Source organism: Ambystoma mexicanum, chromosome 14 (assembly GCF_040938575.1).
Source record: "Ambystoma mexicanum isolate Mex_15411 chromosome 14, UKY_AmexF1_1, whole genome shotgun sequence".
In the NCBI taxonomy this organism is placed as follows: domain Eukaryota; kingdom Metazoa; phylum Chordata; class Amphibia; order Caudata; family Ambystomatidae; genus Ambystoma; species Ambystoma mexicanum.
This window is the reverse complement of record NC_090940.1, coordinates 547,778,166-547,797,101: the sequence shown is the minus strand read 5'-3', so window position 1 is coordinate 547,797,101 and position 18,936 is coordinate 547,778,166.

Genomic DNA, 18,936 nt, shown 5'->3' with positions numbered 1-18,936 from the left:
GTAGGATGCATTTTTCGTGCCCAAAATATTTTTGGGAATTTCAGAGGTCTAGAATGCTGGTGTTTTTAGGCCATTGAGAGCTCTGTGGCTCAGCTTTTGGGCCACCCTCATTTTCTGGACTTTAGGGGTCTAGGATGCATGTAAACCCCTTTTTTGTGCCTCTAAAGTTTTCAATATTTTTGCTGGCCTAAGATGCATTTTAAGGCATTTTTTGGGCTGCTAACACATTCTGAACTTTCAGGGGTGTAGGATGCATTTTCCGTGCCCAGAAATATTTTTGGGAATTTCAGTGGTCTAGAATGCGGGTTAATGCCCCTATCAGGCTGCAAATGTTTTTGGGACATTCAGAGCTCTCTGACACAGTTTTTGGCCACCATCATTTGCTGGACTTTAGGCGGTCTAGGATGCCTGTAAACCCCTTTTTTGGGCCTCCAAAGTTTTCAATATTTATGCAGGCCTAAGATGCATTTTAAGGCCTTTTTTGGGCTGCTAACATATTCTGAACTTTCAGGGGTGTAGGATGCATTTTTCGTGCCCAAAATATTTTTGGAAATTTCAGTGGTCTAGGATGCGGGTTAATGCCCCTTTCAGGCAGCAAATGTTTTTGGGACATTCAGAGCTCTCTGGCACCGTTTTTGGGCCACCGACATTTGCTGGACTTTAGGGGGTCTAGGATGCCTGTAAACCCCTTTTTTGGGCCTCCAAAGTTTTCAACATTTTTGCAGGCCTAAGATGCATTCTAAGGCCTTTTTTGGGCTGATAACATATTCTAAACTGTCAGGGGTGTAGGATGCATTTTTCGTGCCCAAAATATTTTTGGGAATTTCAGTGGTCTAGTATGCGGGTTAATGCCCCTTTCAGGTTGCACATGGTTTTGGGACATTCAGAGCTCTCTGACACAGTTTTTGGGCCACCAACATTTTCTGGACTTTAGGGGGTCTAGGATGCCTGTAAACCCCTTTTTTGGGCCTCCAAAGTTTTCAACATTTTTGCAGGGCTAAGATGCATTTTAAGGCCTTTTTTGGGCTGATAACATATTCTAAACTTTCAGGGGTGTAGGATGTATTTTTTCGTGCCCAAAATATTTTTGGGAATTTCAGTGGTCTAGAATGCGGGTTAATGCCCCTATCAGGCTGCAAATGTTTTTGGGACATTCAGAGCTCTCTGACACAGTTTTTGGCCTCCATCATTTGCTGGACTTTAGGGGGTCTAGGATGCCTGTAAACCCCTTTTTTGGGCCTCCAAAGTTTTCAACATTTTTGCAGGCCTAATTTGCATTTTAAGGCCTTTTTTGGGCTGCTAACATATTCTGAACTTATGGGGTGTAGGATGCATTTTTCGTGCCCAAAATATTTTTGGGAATTTCAGTGGTCTAGTGCGGGTTAATGCCCCTTTCAGATTGCAAATGTTTTTGGGACATTCAGAGCTCTCTGACAGTTTTTGGGCCACCAAAATTTTCTGGACTTTAGGGGGTCTAGGATGCCTGTAAACCCCTTTTTTGGGCCTCCAAAGTTTTCAACATTTTTGCAGGGCTAAGATGCATTTTAAGGCCTTTTTTGGGCTGATAACATATTCTAAACTTTCAGGGGTGTAGGATGTATTTTTTCGTGCCCAAAATATTTTTGGGAATTTCAGTGGTCTAGAATGCGGGTTAATGCCCCTATCAGGCTGCAAATGTTTTTGGGACATTCAGAGCTCTCTGACACAGTTTTTGGCCTCCATCATTTGCTGGACTTTAGGGGTTCTAGGATGCCTGTAAACCCCTTTTTTGGGCCTCCAAAGTTTTCAACATTTTTGCAGGCCTAATATGCATTTTAAGGCCTTTTTTGGGCTGCTAACATATTCTGAACTTATGGGGTGTAGGATGCATTTTTCGTGCCCAAAATATTTTTGGGAATTTCAGTGGTCTAGTATGCGGGTTAATGCCCCTTTCAGGTTGCAAATGTTTTTGGGACATTCAGATCTCTCTGACACAGTTTTTGGGCCACCAAAATTTTCTGGACTTTAGGGGGTCTAGGATGCCTGTAAACCCCTTTTTTGGGCCTCCAAAGTTTTCAACATTTTTGCAGGCCTAAGATGCATTCTAAGGTCTTTTTTGGGCTGATAACATACTCTGAACTTTCAGGGGTGTAGGATGCATTTTTCGTGCCCAAAATATTTTTGGGAATTTAAGTAGTCTAGAATGTAGGTTAATGCCCCTATCAGGCTGCAAATGTTTTCGGGACATTCAGAGCACTCTGACACAGTTTTTGGCCACCATCATTTGCTGGACTTTAGGGGGTCTAGGATGCCTGTAAACCCCTTTTTTTGGCCTCCAAGGTTTTCAACATTTTTGCAGGCCTAAAATGTATTCTAAGGCCTTTTTTGGGCTGATAACATATTCTAAACTGTCAGGGGTGTAGGATGCATTTTTCGTGCCCAAAATATTTTTGGGAATTTAAGTAGTCTAGAATGTAGGTTAATGCCCCTATCAGGCTGCAAATGTTTTTGGGACATTCAGAGCTCTCTGACACAGTTTTTGGCCACCATCATGTGCTGGACTTTAGGCGGTCTAGGATGCCTGTAAACCCCTTTTTTGGGCCTCCAAAGTTCTCAACATTTTTGCAGGCCTAAGATGCATTTTAAGACCTTTTTTGGGCTGTTAACATATTCTGAACTTATGGGGTGTAGGATGCATTTTTCGTGCCCAAAATATTTTTGGGCATTTCAGTGGTCTAGGATGCGGGTTAATGCCCCTTTCAGGCTGCAAATGTTTTTGGGACATTCAGAGCTCTCTGACACAGTTTTTGGGCCACCAAAATTTTCTGGACTTTAGGGGGTCTAGGATGCCTGTAAAACCTTTTTTGGGCCTCCAAAGTTTTCAACATTTTTGCAGGGCTAAGATGCATTTTAAGGCCTTTTTTGGGCTGATAACATATTCTAAACTTTCAGGGGTTATTCTAAACTTTCAGGGGTATAGGATGTATTTTTTCGTGCCCAAAATATTTTTGGGAATTTCAGTGGTCTAGAATGCGGGTTAATGCCCCTATCAGGCTGCAAATGTTTTTGGGACATTGAGAGCTCTCTGACACAGTTTTTGGCCTCCATCATTTGCTGGACTTTAGGGGGTCTAGGATGCCTGTAAACCCCTTTTTTGGGCCTCCAAAGTTTTCAACATTTTTGCAGGCCTAATATGCATTTTAAGGCCTTTTTTGGCCTGCTAACATATTCTGAATTTATGGGGTGTAGGATGCATTTTTCGTGCCCAAAATATTTTTGGGAATTTCAGTGGTCTAGTATGCGGGTTAATGCCCCTTTCAGGTTGCAAATGTTTTTGGGACATTCAGAGCTCTCTGACACAGTTTTTGGGCCACCAAAATTTTCTGGACTTTAGGGGGTCTAGGATGCCTGTAAACCCCTTTTTTTGGGCCTCCAAAGTTTTCAACATTTTTGCAGGGCTAAGATGCATTTTAAGGCCTTTTTTGGGCTAACATATTCTAAACTTTCAGGGGTGTAGGATGTATTTTTTCGTGCCCAAAATATTTTTGGGAATTTCAGTGGTCTAGAATGCGGGTTAATGCCCCTATCAGGCTGCAAATGTTTTTGGGACATTCAGAGCTCTCTGACACAGTTTTTGGCCTCCATCATTTGCTGGACTTTAGGGGCTCTAGGATGCCTGTAAACCCCTTTTTTGGGCCTCCAAAGTTTTCAACATTTTTGCAGGCCTAATATGCATTTTAAGGCCTTTTTTGGGCTGCTAACATATTCTGAACTTATGGGGTGTAGGATGCATTTTTCGTGCCCAAAATATTTTTGGGAATTTCAGTGGTCTAGTATGCGGGTTAATGCCCCTTTCAGGTTGCAAATGTTTTTGGGTCATTCAGAGCTCTCTGACACAGTTTTTGGGCCACCAAAATTTTCTGGACTTTAGGGGGTCTAGGATGCCTGTAAACCCCTTTTTTTGGCCTCCAAAGTTTTCAACATTTTTGCAGGCCTAAAATGTATTCTAAGGCCTTTTTTGGGCTGATAACATATTCTAAACTGTCAAGGGTGTAGGATGCATTTTTCGTGCCCAAAATATTTTTGGGAATTTAAGTAGTCTAGAATGTAGGTTAATGCCCCTATCAGGCTGCAAATGTTTTTGGGACATTCAGAGCTCTCTGACACAGTTTTTGGCCACCATCATTTGCTGGACTTTAGGCGGTCTAGGATGCCTGTAAACCCCTTTTGTGGGCCTCCAAAGTGTTCAATATTTTTGCCAGCCTAAGATGCATTCTAAGGCCTTTTTTGGGCTGATAACATATTCTAAACTGTCAAGGGTGTAGGATGCATTATTCGTGCCCAAAATATTTTTGGGAATTTCAGTGGTCTAGAATGCGGGTTAATGCCGCTATCAGGCTGCAAATGTTTTTGGGACATTCAGAGCTCTCTGACACAGTTTTTGGCCACGAACATTTGCTGGACTTTAGGGGGTCTAGGATGCCTGTAAACCCCTTTTTTGGGCCTCCAAAGTTTTCAACATTTTTGCAGGCCTAAGATGCATTTTAAGGCCTTTTTTTGGGATGCCAAAATATTCTGAACTTTCAGGAGTGTAGGATGCATTTTTCGTGCCCAAAATATTTTTGGGAATTTCAGTGGTCTAGGATGCGGGTTAATGCCCCTTTCGGGATGCAAATGTTTTTCGAACATTCATAGCTCTCTGGCACAGTTTTTGGGCCACCCACATTTTCTGTACTTTAGGGGGTCTAGGATGCCTGTAAACCCCTTTTTTGGGCCTCCAAAGTTTTCAACATTTTTGCAGGCCTAAGATGCATTTTAAGGCCTTTTTTGGGCTGCTAACATATTCTGAACTTTCAAGGGTGTAGGATGCATTTTTAGTGCCCAAAATATTTTTGGGAATTTCAGTGGTCTGGGATGCGGGTTAATGCCCCTTTCAGGTTGCAAATGTTTTTGGGACATTCAGAGCTCTCTGACACAGTTTTTGGGCCACCAACATTTTCTGGACTTTAGGGGGTCTAGGATGCGTGTAAACCCCTTCTTTGGGCATGCAAAGTTTTCAACATGTTTGCAGGGTTAAGATGCATTTTAAAGTCTTTTTTGGGCTGATAACATATTCTAAACTGTCAGGGGTGTAGGATGCATTTTAAGTGCCCAAAATATTTTTGGGAATTTCAGTGGTCTAAGATGCGGGTTAATGCCCCTTTCGGGCTGAAGATGTTTTTCGGACATTCAGAGCTCTCTGGCACAGTTTTTGGCCACCAACATTTGCTGGACTTTAGGGGGTCTAGGATGGCTGTAAACCCCTTATTTGGGCCTCAAAAGTTTTTAACATTTTTGCAGGCCTAAGATGCATTTTAAGGTCTTTTTTGGGCTGCTAACATATTCTGAACTTTCAGTGGTGTAGGATGTATTTTTTCGTGCCCAAAATATTTTTGGGAATTTCAGTGGTCTAGAATGCGGGTTAATGCCCCTATCAGGCTGCAAATGTTTTTGGGACATTCAGAGCTCTCTGACACAGTTTTTGGCCTCCATCATTTGCTGGACTTAAGGGGGGCTAGGATGCCTGTAAACCCCTTTTTTGGGCCTCAAAAGTTTTCAACATTTTTGCAGGCCTAATATGCATTTTAAGGCCTTTTTTGGGCTGCTAACATATTCTGAACTTATGGGGTGTAGGATGCATTTTTCGTGCCCAAAATATTTTTGGGAATTTCAGTGGTCTAGTATGCGGGTTAATGCCCCTTTCAGGTTGCAAATGTTTTTGGGACATTCAGAGCTCTCTGACACAGTTTTTGGGCCACCAAAATTTTCTGGACTTTAGGGGGTCTAGGATGCTTGTAAAACCTTTTTTGGGCCTCCAAAGTTTTCAACATTTTTGCAGGGCTAAGATGCATTTTAAGGCCTTTTTTGGGCTGATAACATATTCTAAACTTTCAGGGGTATAGGATGTATTTTTTCGTGCCCAAAATATTTTTGGGAATTTCAGTGGTCTAGAATGCGGGTTAATGCCCCTATCAGGCTGCAAATGTTTTTGGGACATTCAGAGCTCTCTGACACAGTTTTTGGCCTCCATCATTTGCTGGACTTTAGGGGGTCTAGGATGCCTGTAAACCCCTTTTTTGGGCCTCCAAAGTTTTCAACATTTTTGCAGGCCTAATATGCATTTCAAGGCCTTTTTTGGGCTGCTAACATATTCTGAATTTATGGGGTGTAGGATGCATTTTTCGTGCCCAAAATATTTTTGGGAATTTCAGTGGTCTAGTATGCGGGTTAATGCCCCTTTCAGGTTGCAAATGTTTTTGGGACATTCAGAGCTCTCTGACACAGTTTTTGGGCCACCAAAATTTTCTGGACTTTAGGGGATCTAGGATGCCTGTAAACCCCTTTTTTGGGCCTCCAAAGTTTTCAACATTTTTGCAGGCCTAAAATGTATTCTAAGGGCTTTTTTGGGATGATAACATATTCTAAACTGTCAGGGGTGTAGGATGCATTTTTCGTGCCCAAAATATTTTTGGGAATTTAAGTAGTCTAGAATGTAGGTTAATGCCCCTATCAGGCTGCAAATGTTTTTGGGACATTCAGAGCTCTCTGACACAGTTTTTGACCACCATCATTTGCTGGACTTTAGGGGGTCTAGGATGCCTGTAAACCCCTTTTTTGGGCCTCCAAAGTTTTCAACATTTCTGCAGGCCTAAGATGCATTCTAAGGCCTTTTTTGGGCTGATAACATACTCTGAACTTTCAGGGGTGTAGGATGCATTTTTCGTGCCCAAAATATTTTTGGGAATTTAAGTAGTCTAGAATGTAGGTTAATGCCACTATCAGGCTGCACATGTTTTTGGGACATTCAGAGCTCTCTGGCACAGTTTTTGAGCCACCAACATTTTCTGGACTTTAGGGGTCTAGGATGCCTGTAAACCCCTATTTGGGCCTCCAAAGTGTTCAATGTTGATACAGGCCTAAGATGCATTTTGAGGGCTTTTTTGGGCTGCTAACATATTCTGAACTTTCAGGGGTGTAGGATACATTTTTCGTGCCCAAAATATTTTTGGGAATTTCAGTGGTCTAGGATGCGGGTTAATGCCCCTTTCGGGCTGCAAATGTTTTTGGGACATTCAGAGCTCTCTGGCACAGTGTTTGGGCCACCAACATTTTCTGGACTTTAGGATGCCTGTAAACCCCTTTTTTGGGCCTCCAAAGTTGTCAACATTTTTGCAGGCCTAAGATGCATTCTAAGGCCTTTTTTGGGCTGATAACATATTCTAAACTGTCAGGGGTGTAGGATGCATTTTTCGTGCCCAAAATATTTTTGGGAATTTCAGTGGTGTAGGATGCGGGTTAATGCCCCTTTCAGGTTGCAAATGTTTTTGGGACATTCAGAGCTCTCTGCCACAGTTTTTGGCCACCAACATTTGCTGGACTTTAGGGGGTCTAGGATGCCTGTAAACCCCTTTTTTGGGCCTCCAAAGTTTTCAACATTTTTGCAGGCCTAAGATGCATTCTAAGACCTTTTTTGGGCTGATAACATATTCTAAACTGCCAGGGGTGTAGGATGCATTTTTCGTGCCCAAAATATTTTTGGGAATTTCAATGGTCCAGGACGCGGGTTAATGCCCCTTTCAGGTTGCAAATGTTTTTGGGACATTCAGAGCTCTCTGCCACAGTTTTTGGCCACCAACATTTGCTGGACTTAAGGGGGTCTAGGATGCCTGAAAACTCTTTTTTGGGCCTCCAAAGTTTTCAACATTTTTGCAGGCCTAAGATGCATTTTAAGGCCTTTTTTTGGGATGCCAACATATTCTGAACTTTCAGGGGTGTAGGATGCATTTTTCGTGCCCAAAATATTTTTGGAAATTTCAGTGGTCTAGGATGCGGGTTAATGCCCCTTTCAGGCAGCAAATGTTTTTGGGACATTCAGAGCTCTCTGGCACCGTTTTTGGGCCACCGACATTTGCTGGACTTTAGGGGTTCTAGGATGCCTGTAAACCCCTTTTTTGGGCATCCAAAGTTTTCAACATTTTTGCAGGCCTAAGATGCATTCTAAGGCCTTTTTTGGGCTGATAACATATTCTAAACTGTCAGGGGTGTAGGATGTATTTTTTCGTGCCCAAAATATTTTTGGGAATTTCAGTGGTCTAGAATGCGGGTTAATGCCCGTATCAGGCTGCAAATGTTTTTGGGACATTCAGAGCTCTCTGACACAGTTTTTGGCCTCCATAATTTGCTGGACTTTAGGGGGGTCTAGTATGCCTGTAAACCCCTTTTTTGGGCCTCTAAAGTTTTCAATATTTTTGCAGGCCTAAGATGCATTTTAAGTTTTTTTTTAGGCTGCTAACATATTCTGAACTTTCTGGGGTGTTGGATGCATTTTTCGTGCCCAAAATATTTTTGGGAATTTCAGTGGTCTAGGATGCGGGTTAATGCCCCTTTCGGGCTGCAAATGTTTTTGGGACATTCAGAGCTCTCTGGCACAGTGTTTGGGCCACCAACATTTTCTGGACTTTAGGATGCCTGTAAACCCCTTTTTTGGGCCTCCAAAGTTGTCAACATTTTTGCAGGCCTAAGATGCATTCTAAGGCCTTTTTTGGGCTGATAACATATTCTAAACTGTCAGGGGTGTAGGATGCATTTTTCATGCCCAAAATATTTTTGGGAATTTCAGTGGTGTAGGATGCGGGTTAATGCCCCTTTCAGGTTGCAAATGTTTTTGGGACATTCAGAGCTCTCTGCCACAGTTTTTGGCCACCAACATTTGCTGGACTTTAGGGGGTCTAGGATGCCTGTAAACCCCTTTTTTGGGCCTCCAAAGTTTTCAACATTTTTGCAGGCCTAAGATGCATTCTAAGACCTTTTTTGGGCTGATAACATATTCTAAACTGCCAGGGGTGTAGGATGCATTTTTCGTGCCCAAAATATTTTTGGGAATTTCAATGGTCCAGGACGCGGGTTAATGCCCCTTTCAGGTTGCAAATGTTTTTGGGACATTCAGAGCTCTCTGCCACAGTTTTTGGCCACCAACATTTGCTGGACTTTAGGGGGTCTAGGATGCCTGTAAACCCCTTTTTTGGGCCTCCAAAGTTTTCAACATTTTTGCAGGCCTAAGATGCATTCTAAGGCCTTTTTTGGGCTGATAACATATTCTAAACTGTCAGGAGTGTAGGATGCATTTTTCGTGCCCAAAATATTTTTGGGAATTTCAGAGGTCTAGAATGCTGGTGTTTTTAGGCCATTGAGAGCTCTGTGGCTCAGCTTTTGGGCCACCCTCATTTTCTGGACTTTAGGGGTCTAGGATGCATGTAAACCCCTTTTTTGTGCCTCTGAAGTTTTCAATATTTTTGCTGGCCTAAGATGCATTTTAAGGCATTTTTTGGGCTGCTAACACATTCTGAACTTTCAGGGGTGTAGGATGCATTTTCCGTGCCCAAAAATATTTTTGGGAATTTCAGTGGTCTAGAATGCGGGTTAATGCCCCTATCAGGCTGCAAATGTTTTTGGGACATTCAGAGCTCTCTGACACAGTTTTTGGCCACCATCATTTGCTGGACTTTAGGCGGTCTAGGATGCCTGTAAACCCCTTTTTTGGGCCTCCAAAGTTTTCAATATTTATGCAGGCCTAAGATGCATTTTAAGGCCTTTTTTGGGCTGCTAACATATTCTGAACTTTCAGGGGTGTAGGATGCATTTTTCGTGCCCAAAATATTTTTGGAAATTTCAGTGGTCTAGGATGCGGGTTAATGCCCCTTTCAGGCAGCAAATGTTTTTGGGACATTCAGAGCTCTCTGGCACCGTTTTTGGGCCACCGACATTTGCTGGACTTTAGGGGGTCTAGGATGCCTGTAAACCCCTTTTTTGGGCCTCCAAAGTTTTCAACATTTTTGCAGGGCTAAGATGCATTTTAAGGCCTTTTTTGGGCTGATAACATATTCTAAACTTTCAGGGGTGTAGGATGTATTTTTTCGTGCCCAAAATATTTTTGGGAATTTCAGTGGTCTAGAATGCGGGTTAATGCCCCTATCAGGCTGCAAATGTTTTTGGGACATTCAGAGCTCTCTGACACAGTTTTTGGCCTCCATCATTTGCTGGACTTTAGGGGGTCTAGGATGCCTGTAAACCCCTTTTTTGGGCCTCCAAAGTTTTCAACATTTTTGCAGGCCTAATTTGCATTTTAAGGCCTTTTTTGGGCTGCTAACATATTCTGAACTTATGGGGTGTAGGATGCATTTTTCGTGCCCAAAATATTTTTGGGAATTTCAGTGGTCTAGTGCGGGTTAATGCCCCTTTCAGATTGCAAATGTTTTTGGGACATTCAGAGCTCTCTGACAGTTTTTGGGCCACCAAAATTTTCTGGACTTTAGGGGGTCTAGGATGCCTGTAAACCCCTTTTTTGGGCCTCCAAAGTTTTCAACATTTTTGCAGGGCTAAGATGCATTTTAAGGCCTTTTTTGGGCTGATAACATATTCTAAACTTTCAGGGGTGTAGGATGTATTTTTTCGTGCCCAAAATATTTTTGGGAATTTCAGTGGTCTAGAATGCGGGTTAATGCCCCTATCAGGCTGCAAATGTTTTTGGGACATTCAGAGCTCTCTGACACAGTTTTTGGCCTCCATCATTTGCTGGACTTTAGGGGGTCTAGGATGCCTGTAAACCCCTTTTTTGGGCCTCCAAAGTTTTCAACATTTTTGCAGGCCTAATATGCATTTTAAGGCCTTTTTTGGGGGGCTGCTAACATATTCTGAACTTATGGGGTGTAGGATGCATTTTTCGTGCCCAAAATATTTTTGGGAATTTCAGTGGTCTAGTGCGGGTTAATGCCCCTTTCAGGTTGCAAATGTTTTTGGGACATTCAGAGCTCTCTGACACAGTTTTTAGGCCACCAAAATTTTCTGGACTTTAGGGGGTCTAGGATGCCTGTAAACCCCTTTTTTGGGCCTCCAAAGTTTTCAACATTTTTGCAAGGCTAAGATGCATTTTAAGGCCTTTTTGGGCTGATAATATATTCTAAACTTTCAGGAGTGTAGGATGTATTTTTTCGTGCCCAAAATATTTTTGGGAATTTCAGTGGTCTAGAATGCGGGTTAATGCCCCTATCAGGCTGCAAATGTTTTTGGGACATTCAGACCTCTCTGACACAGTTTTTGGCCTCCATCATTTGCTGGACTTTAGGGGGTCTAGGATGCCTGTAAACCCCTTTTTTGGGCCTCCAAAGTTTTCAACATTTTTGCAGGCCTAATATGCATTTTAAGGCCTTTTTTGGGCTGCTAACATATTCTGAACTTATGGGGTGTAGGATGCATTTTTCGTGCCCAAAATATTTTTGGGAATTTCAATGGTCTAGTATGCGGGTTAATGCCCCTTTCAGGTTGCAAATGTTTTTGGGACATTCAGAGCTCTCTGACACAGTTTTTGGGCCACCAAAATTTTCTGGACTTTAGGGGGTCTAGGATGCCTGTAAACCCCCTTTTTGGCCCTCCAAAGTTTTCAACATTTTTGCAGGCCTAAGATGCATTCTAAGGCCTTTTTTGGGCTGATAACATACTCTGAACTTTCAGGGGTGTAGGATGCATTTTTCGTGCCCAAAATATTTTTGGGAATTTAAGTAGTCTAGAATGTAGGTTAATGCCCCCATCAGGCTGCAAATGTTTTTGGGACATTCAGAGCTCTCTGACACAGTTTTTGGCCACCATCATTTGCTGGACTTTAGGGGGTCTAGGATGCCTGTAAACCCCTTTTTTGGGCCTCCAAAGTTTTCAACATTTTTGCAGGCCTAAAATGTATTCTAAGGCCTTTTTTGGGCTGATAACATATTCTAAACTGTCAGGGGTGTAGGATGCATTTTTCGTGCCCAAAATATTTTTGGGAATTTAAGTAGTCTAGAATGTAGGTTAATGCCCCTATCAGGCTGCAAATGTTTTTGGGACATTCAGAGCTCTCTGACACAGTTTTTGGCCACCATCATTTGCTGGACTTTAGGGGGTCTAGGATGCCTGTAAACCCCTTTTTTGGGCCTACAAAGTTTTCAACATTTTTGCAGGCCTAAGATGCATTCTAAGGCCTTTTTTGGGCTGATAACATACTCTGAACTTTCAGGGGTGTAGGATGCATTTTTCGTGCCCAAAATATTTTTGAGAATTTAAGTAGTCTAGAATGTACGTTAATGCCCGTATCAGGCTGCAAATGTTTTTGGGACATTCAGAGCTCTCTGACACAGTTTTTGGCCACCATCATTTGCTGGACTTTAGGGGGTCTAGGATGCTTGTAAACCCCTTTTTTGGGCCTCCAAAGTTTTCAACATTTTTGCAGGCCTGAAATGTATTCTAAGGCCTTTTTTGGGCTGATAACATATTCTAAATTGTCAGGGCTGTAGGATGCATTTTTCGTTCCCAAAATATTTTTGGGAATTTCAGTGGTCTAGAATGCGGGTTAATGCCCCTTTCGGGCTGCAAATGTTTTTGGGACATTCAGAGCTCTCTGGCACAGTGTTTGGGCCACCAACATTTTTTGGACTTTAGGGGGGTCTAGGATGCCTGTAAACCCCTTTTTTGGGCCTCCAAAGTTTTCAACATTTTTGCAGCCTAAGATGCATTCTAAGGCCTTTTTTGGGCTGATAACATATTCTAAACTGTCAGGGGTGTAGGATGCATTTTTCGTGCCCAAAATATTTTTGGGAATTTCAGTGGTGTAGGATGCGGGTTAATGCCCCTTTCGAGCTGCAAACGTCTTTGGGACATTCAGAGCTCAATGGCAGAGTTTTTGGGCCACCAACATTTTCTGGACTTTAGGGGGTCTAGGATGCCTGTAAACCCCTTTTTTGGGCCTCTAAAGTTTTCAACATTTTTGCAGGCCTAAGATGCATTCTAAGACCTTTTTTGGGCTGATAACATATTCTAAACTGCCAGGGGTGTAGGATGCATTTTTCGTGCCCAAAATATTTTTGGGAATTTCAGTGGTCTAGGATGCAGGTTAATGCCCCTTTCGGGCTGCAAATGTTTTTTGGGACATTCAGAACTCTCTGGCACAGTGTTTGGGCAACCAACATTTTCTGGACTTTAGGGGGTCTAGGATGCCTGTAAACCCCTTTTTTGGGCATCCAAAGTTTTCAACATTTTTGCAGGGCTAAAATGCAGTTTAAGGCCTTTTTTGGGATGCCAACATATTCTGAACTTTCAGGGTGTAGGATGCATTTTTTGTGCCCAAAATATTTTTGGGAATTTCAGTGGTCTAGGATGTGGGTTAATGCCCCTTTCGAGCTGCAAATGTTTTTGGGACATTCAGAGCTCTCTGGCACAGTGTTTGGGCAACCAACATTTTCTGGACTTTAGGGGGTCTAGGATGCCTGTAAACCCCTTTTTTGGGCATCCAAAGTTTTCAATATTTTTGCTTTCCTAAGATGCATTTTAAGGCCTTTTTTGGGCTGCTAACACATTCTGTACTTTCAGGGGTGTAGGATGCATTTTTCGAACCCAAAATATTTTTGGGAATTTCAGTTATCTAGGATGCGGGTTAATGCCCCTTTCGGGCTGCAAATGTTTTTGGGACATTCAGAGCTCTCTGGCACAGTTTTTGGGCTACCAACATTTTCTGGACTTTAGGGGGTATAGGATGCCTGTAAACCCCTTTTTTCGGCCTCTAAAGATTTCAATGTTTTTGCAGGCCTAAGATGCATTTTAAGGTCTTTTTTTGGGCTGCTAACATATTCTGAACTTTCTGGGGTGTAGGATGCATTTTTCGTGCCCAAAATATTTTTGGGAATTTAAGTAGTCTAGAATGTAGGTTAATGCCCCCATCAGGCTGCAAATGTTTTTGGGACATTCAGAGCTCTCTGACACAGTTTTTGGCCACCATCATTTGCTGGACTTTAGGGGGTCTAGGATGCCTGTAAACCCCTTTTTTGGGCCTCCAAAGTTTTCAACATTTTTGCAGGCCTAAAATGTATTCTAAGGCCTTTTTTGGGCTGATAACATATTCTAAACTGTCAGGGGTGTAGGATGCATTTTTCGTGCCCAAAATATTTTTGGGAATTTAAGTAGTCTAGAATGTAGGTTAATGCCCCTATCAGGCTGCAAATGTTTTTGGGACATTCAGAGCTCTCTGACACAGTTTTTGGCCACCATCATTTGCTGGACTTTAGGGGGTCTAGGATGCCTGTAAACCCCTTTTTTGGGCCTACAAAGTTTTCAACATTTTTGCAGGCCTAAGATGCATTCTAAGGCCTTTTTTGGGCTGATAACATACTCTGAACTTTCAGGGGTGTAGGATGCATTTTTCGTGCCCAAAATATTTTTGAGAATTTAAGTAGTCTAGAATGTACGTTAATGCCCGTATCAGGCTGCAAATGTTTTTGGGACATTCAGAGCTCTCTGACACAGTTTTTGGCCACCATCATTTGCTGGACTTTAGGGGGTCTAGGATGCTTGTAAACCCCTTTTTTGGGCCTCCAAAGTTTTCAACATTTTTGCAGGCCTGAAATGTATTCTAAGGCCTTTTTTGGGCTGATAACATATTCTAAATTGTCAGGGCTGTAGGATGCATTTTTCGTTCCCAAAATATTTTTGGGAATTTCAGTGGTCTAGAATGCGGGTTAATGCCCCTTTCGGGCTGCAAATGTTTTTGGGACATTCAGAGCTCTCTGGCACAGTGTTTGGGCCACCAACATTTTTTGGACTTTAGGGGGGTCTAGGATGCCTGTAAACCCCTTTTTTGGGCCTCCAAAGTTTTCAACATTTTTGCAGCCTAAGATGCATTCTAAGGCCTTTTTTGGGCTGATAACATATTCTAAACTGTCAGGGGTGTAGGATGCATTTTTCGTGCCCAAAATATTTTTGGGAATTTCAGTGGTGTAGGATGCGGGTTAATGCCCCTTTCGAGCTGCAAACGTCTTTGGGACATTCAGAGCTCAATGGCAGAGTTTTTGGGCCACCAACATTTTCTGGACTTTAGGGGGTCTAGGATGCCTGTAAACCCCTTTTTTGGGCCTCTAAAGTTTTCAACATTTTTGCAGGCCTAAGATGCATTCTAAGACCTTTTTTGGGCTGATAACATATTCTAAACTGCCAGGGGTGTAGGATGCATTTTTCGTGCCCAAAATATTTTTGGGAATTTCAGTGGTCTAGGATGCAGGTTAATGCCCCTTTCGGGCTGCAAATGTTTTTTGGGACATTCAGAACTCTCTGGCACAGTGTTTGGGCAACCAACATTTTCTGGACTTTAGGGGGTCTAGGATGCCTGTAAACCCCTTTTTTGGGCATCCAAAGTTTTCAACATTTTTGCAGGGCTAAAATGCAGTTTAAGGCCTTTTTTGGGATGCCAACATATTCTGAACTTTCAGGGTGTAGGATGCATTTTTTGTGCCCAAAATATTTTTGGGAATTTCAGTGGTCTAGGATGTGGGTTAATGCCCCTTTCGAGCTGCAAATGTTTTTGGGACATTCAGAGCTCTCTGGCACAGTGTTTGGGCAACCAACATTTTCTGGACTTTAGGGGGTCTAGGATGCCTGTAAACCCCTTTTTTGGGCATCCAAAGTTTTCAATATTTTTGCTTTCCTAAGATGCATTTTAAGGCCTTTTTTGGGCTGCTAACACATTCTGTACTTTCAGGGGTGTAGGATGCATTTTTCGAACCCAAAATATTTTTGGGAATTTCAGTTATCTAGGATGCGGGTTAATGCCCCTTTCGGGCTGCAAATGTTTTTGGGACATTCAGAGCTCTCTGGCACAGTTTTTGGGCTACCAACATTTTCTGGACTTTAGGGGGTATAGGATGCCTGTAAACCCCTTTTTTCGGCCTCTAAAGATTTCAATGTTTTTGCAGGCCTAAGATGCATTTTAAGGTCTTTTTTTGGGCTGCTAACATATTCTGAACTTTCTGGGGTGTAGGATGCATTTTTCGTGCCCAAAATATTTTTGGGAATTTAAGTAGTCTAGAATGTAGGTTAATGCCCCTATCAGGCTGCAAATGTTTTTGGGACATTCAGAGCTCTCTGACACAGTTTTTGGCCACCATCATTTGCTGGACTTTAGGGGGTCTAGGATGCCTGTAAACCCCTTTTTTGGGCCTCCAAAGTTTTCAACATTTTTGCAGGCCTAAGATGCATTCTAAGGCCTTTTTTGGGCTGATAACATACTCTGAACTTTCAGGGGTGTAGGATGCATTTTTCGTGCCCAAAATATTTTTGGGAATTTAAGTAGTCTAGAATTTAGGTTAATGCCCCTATCAGGCTGCAAATGTTTTTGGGACATTCAGAGCTCTCTGACACAGTTTTTGGCCACCATCATTTGCTGGACTTTAGGCGGTCTAGGATGCCTGTAAACCCCTTTTTTGGGCCTCCAAAGTTTTCAACATTTTTGCAGGCCTAAGATGCATTTTAAGGCCTTTTTTGGGCTGCTAAGATATTCTGAACTTTCAGGGGTGTAGGATGCATTTTTCGTGCCCAAAATATTTTTGGAAATTTCAGTGGTCTAGGATGCGGGTTAATGCCCCTTTCCGGCAGCAAATGTTTTTGGGACATTCAGAGCTCTCTGGCACCGTTTTTGGGCCACCAACATTTGCTGGACTTTAGGGGGTCTAGGATGCCTGTAAACCCCTTTTTTGGGCCTCTAAAGTTTTCAATATTTTTGCTGGCCTAAGATGCATTTTAAGGCCTTTTTTGGGCTGCTAACACATTCTGAACTTTCAGGGGTGTAGGATGCATTTTTCGTGCCCAAAATATTTTTGGGAATTTCAGTGGTCTAGAATGCTTAATGCCCCTTTCAGGCTGCAAATGTTTTTGGGACATTCAGAGCTCTGTGGCTCAGTTTTTGGGCTACCAACATTTTCTGGACTTTAGGGGTCTAGGATGCCTGTAAACCCCTTTTTCGGGCCTCCAAAGTTTTCAATATTTTTGCAGGCCTAAGATGCATTTTAAGGCCTTTTTTGGGCTGCTAACATATTCTGAACTTATGGGGTGTAGGATGCATTTTTCGTGCCCAAAATATTTTTCAGAATTTCAGTGGTCTAAGATGCGGGTTAATGCCCCTTTTAGGTTGCAAATGTTTTTGGGACATTCAGAGCTCGCTGACACAGTTTTTGGGCCACCAACATTTTCTGGCCTTTAGGGGGTCTAGGATGCCTGTAAACACCTTTTTTGGGCCTCCAAAGTTTTCAACATTTTTGCAGGCTTAAGATGCATATTAAAGCCTTTTTTGGGCTGCTAACATATGGTGAACTTTCAGGGGTGTAGGATGCATTTTTCGTGCCCAAAATATTTTTGGGAATTTCAGTGGTCTAGGATGCGGGTTAATGCCCCTTTCAGGCTGCTAATGTTTTTGGGACATTCAGAGCTCTCTGACACAGTTTTTGGGCCACCAACATTTTCTGGACTTTAGGGGGTCTAGGATGCCTGTAAACCCCTTTTTTGGGCCTCCAAAGTTTTCAACATTTTTTCAGGCCTAAGATGCATTCTAAGGCCTTTTTTGGGCTGATAACATATTCTAAACTGTCAGGGGTGTAGGATGCATTTTTCGTGCCCAAAATATTTTTGGGAATTTCAGTGGTCTAGAATGCGGGTTAATGTCCCTATCAGGCTGCAAATGTTTTTGAAACATTCAGAGCTCTCTGACACAGTTTTTGGCCACCATCATTTGCTGGACTTTAGGCAGTCTAGGATGCCTGTAAACCCCTTTTTTGGGCCTCCAAAGTTTTCAACATTTTTGCAGGCCTAAGATGCATTTTAAGGCCTTTTTTGGGATGCCAAAATATTCTGAACTTTCAGGGGTGTAGGATGCATTTTTCGTGCCCAAAATATTTTTGGGAATTTCAGTGGTCTAGGATGCGGGTTAATGCCCCTTTCAGGTTGCAAATGTTTTTGGGACATTTAGAGCTCGCTGACACAGTTTTTGGGCCACCAACATTTTCTGGCCTTTAGGGGGTCTAGGATGCCTGTAAACCCCTTGTTTGGGCCTCCAAAGTTTTCAACATTTTGCAGGCTTAAGATGCATATTAAGGCCTTTTTTGGGCTGCTAACATATGCTGAACTTTCAGGGGTGTAGGATGCATTTTTCGTGCCCAAAATATTTTTGGGAATTTCAGTGGTCTAGGATGCAGGTTAATGCCCCTTCCAGGTTGCAAATGTTTTTGGGACATTTAGAGCTCGCTGACACAGTTTTTGGGCCACCAACATTTTCTGGCCTTTAGGGGGTCTAGGATGCCTGTAAACCCCTTTTTTGGGCCTCCAAAGTTTTCAACATTTTTGCAGGCCTAATATGCATTTTAAGGCCTTTTTTGGGCTGCTAACATATTCTGAATTTATGGGGTGTAGGATGCATTTTTCGTGCCCAAAATATTTTTGGGAATTTCAGTGGTCTAGTATGCGGGTTAATGCCCCTTTCAGGTTGCAAATGTTTTTGGGACATTCAGAGCTCTCTGACACAGTTTTTGGGCCGCCAAAATTTTCTGGACTTTAGGGGGTCTAGGATGCCTGTAAACCCTCTTTTATGGGCCTCCAAAGTTTTCAACATTTTTGCAGGCCTAAGATGCATTCTAAGGCCTTTTTTGGGCTGATAACATACTCTGAACTTTCAGGGGTGTAGGATGCATTTTTCGTGCCCAAAATATTTTTGGGAATTTAAGTAGTCTAGAATGTAGGTTAATGCCCCTATCAGGCTGCAAATGTTTTTGGGACATTCAGAGCTCTCTGACACAGTTTTTGGCCACCATCATTTGCTGGACTTTAGGGGGTCTAGGATGCCTGTAAACCCCTTTTTTGGGCCTCCAAAGTTTTCAACATTTTTGCTGGCCTAAAATGTATTCTAAGGCCTTTTTTGGGCTGATAACATATTCTAAACTGTCAGGGGTGTAGGATGCATTTTTCGTGCCCAAAATATTTTTGGGAATTTAAGTAGTCTAGAATGTAGGTTAATGCCCCTATCAGGCTGCAAATGTTTTTTGGGACATTCAGAGCTCTCTGTCATAGTTTTTGGCGATC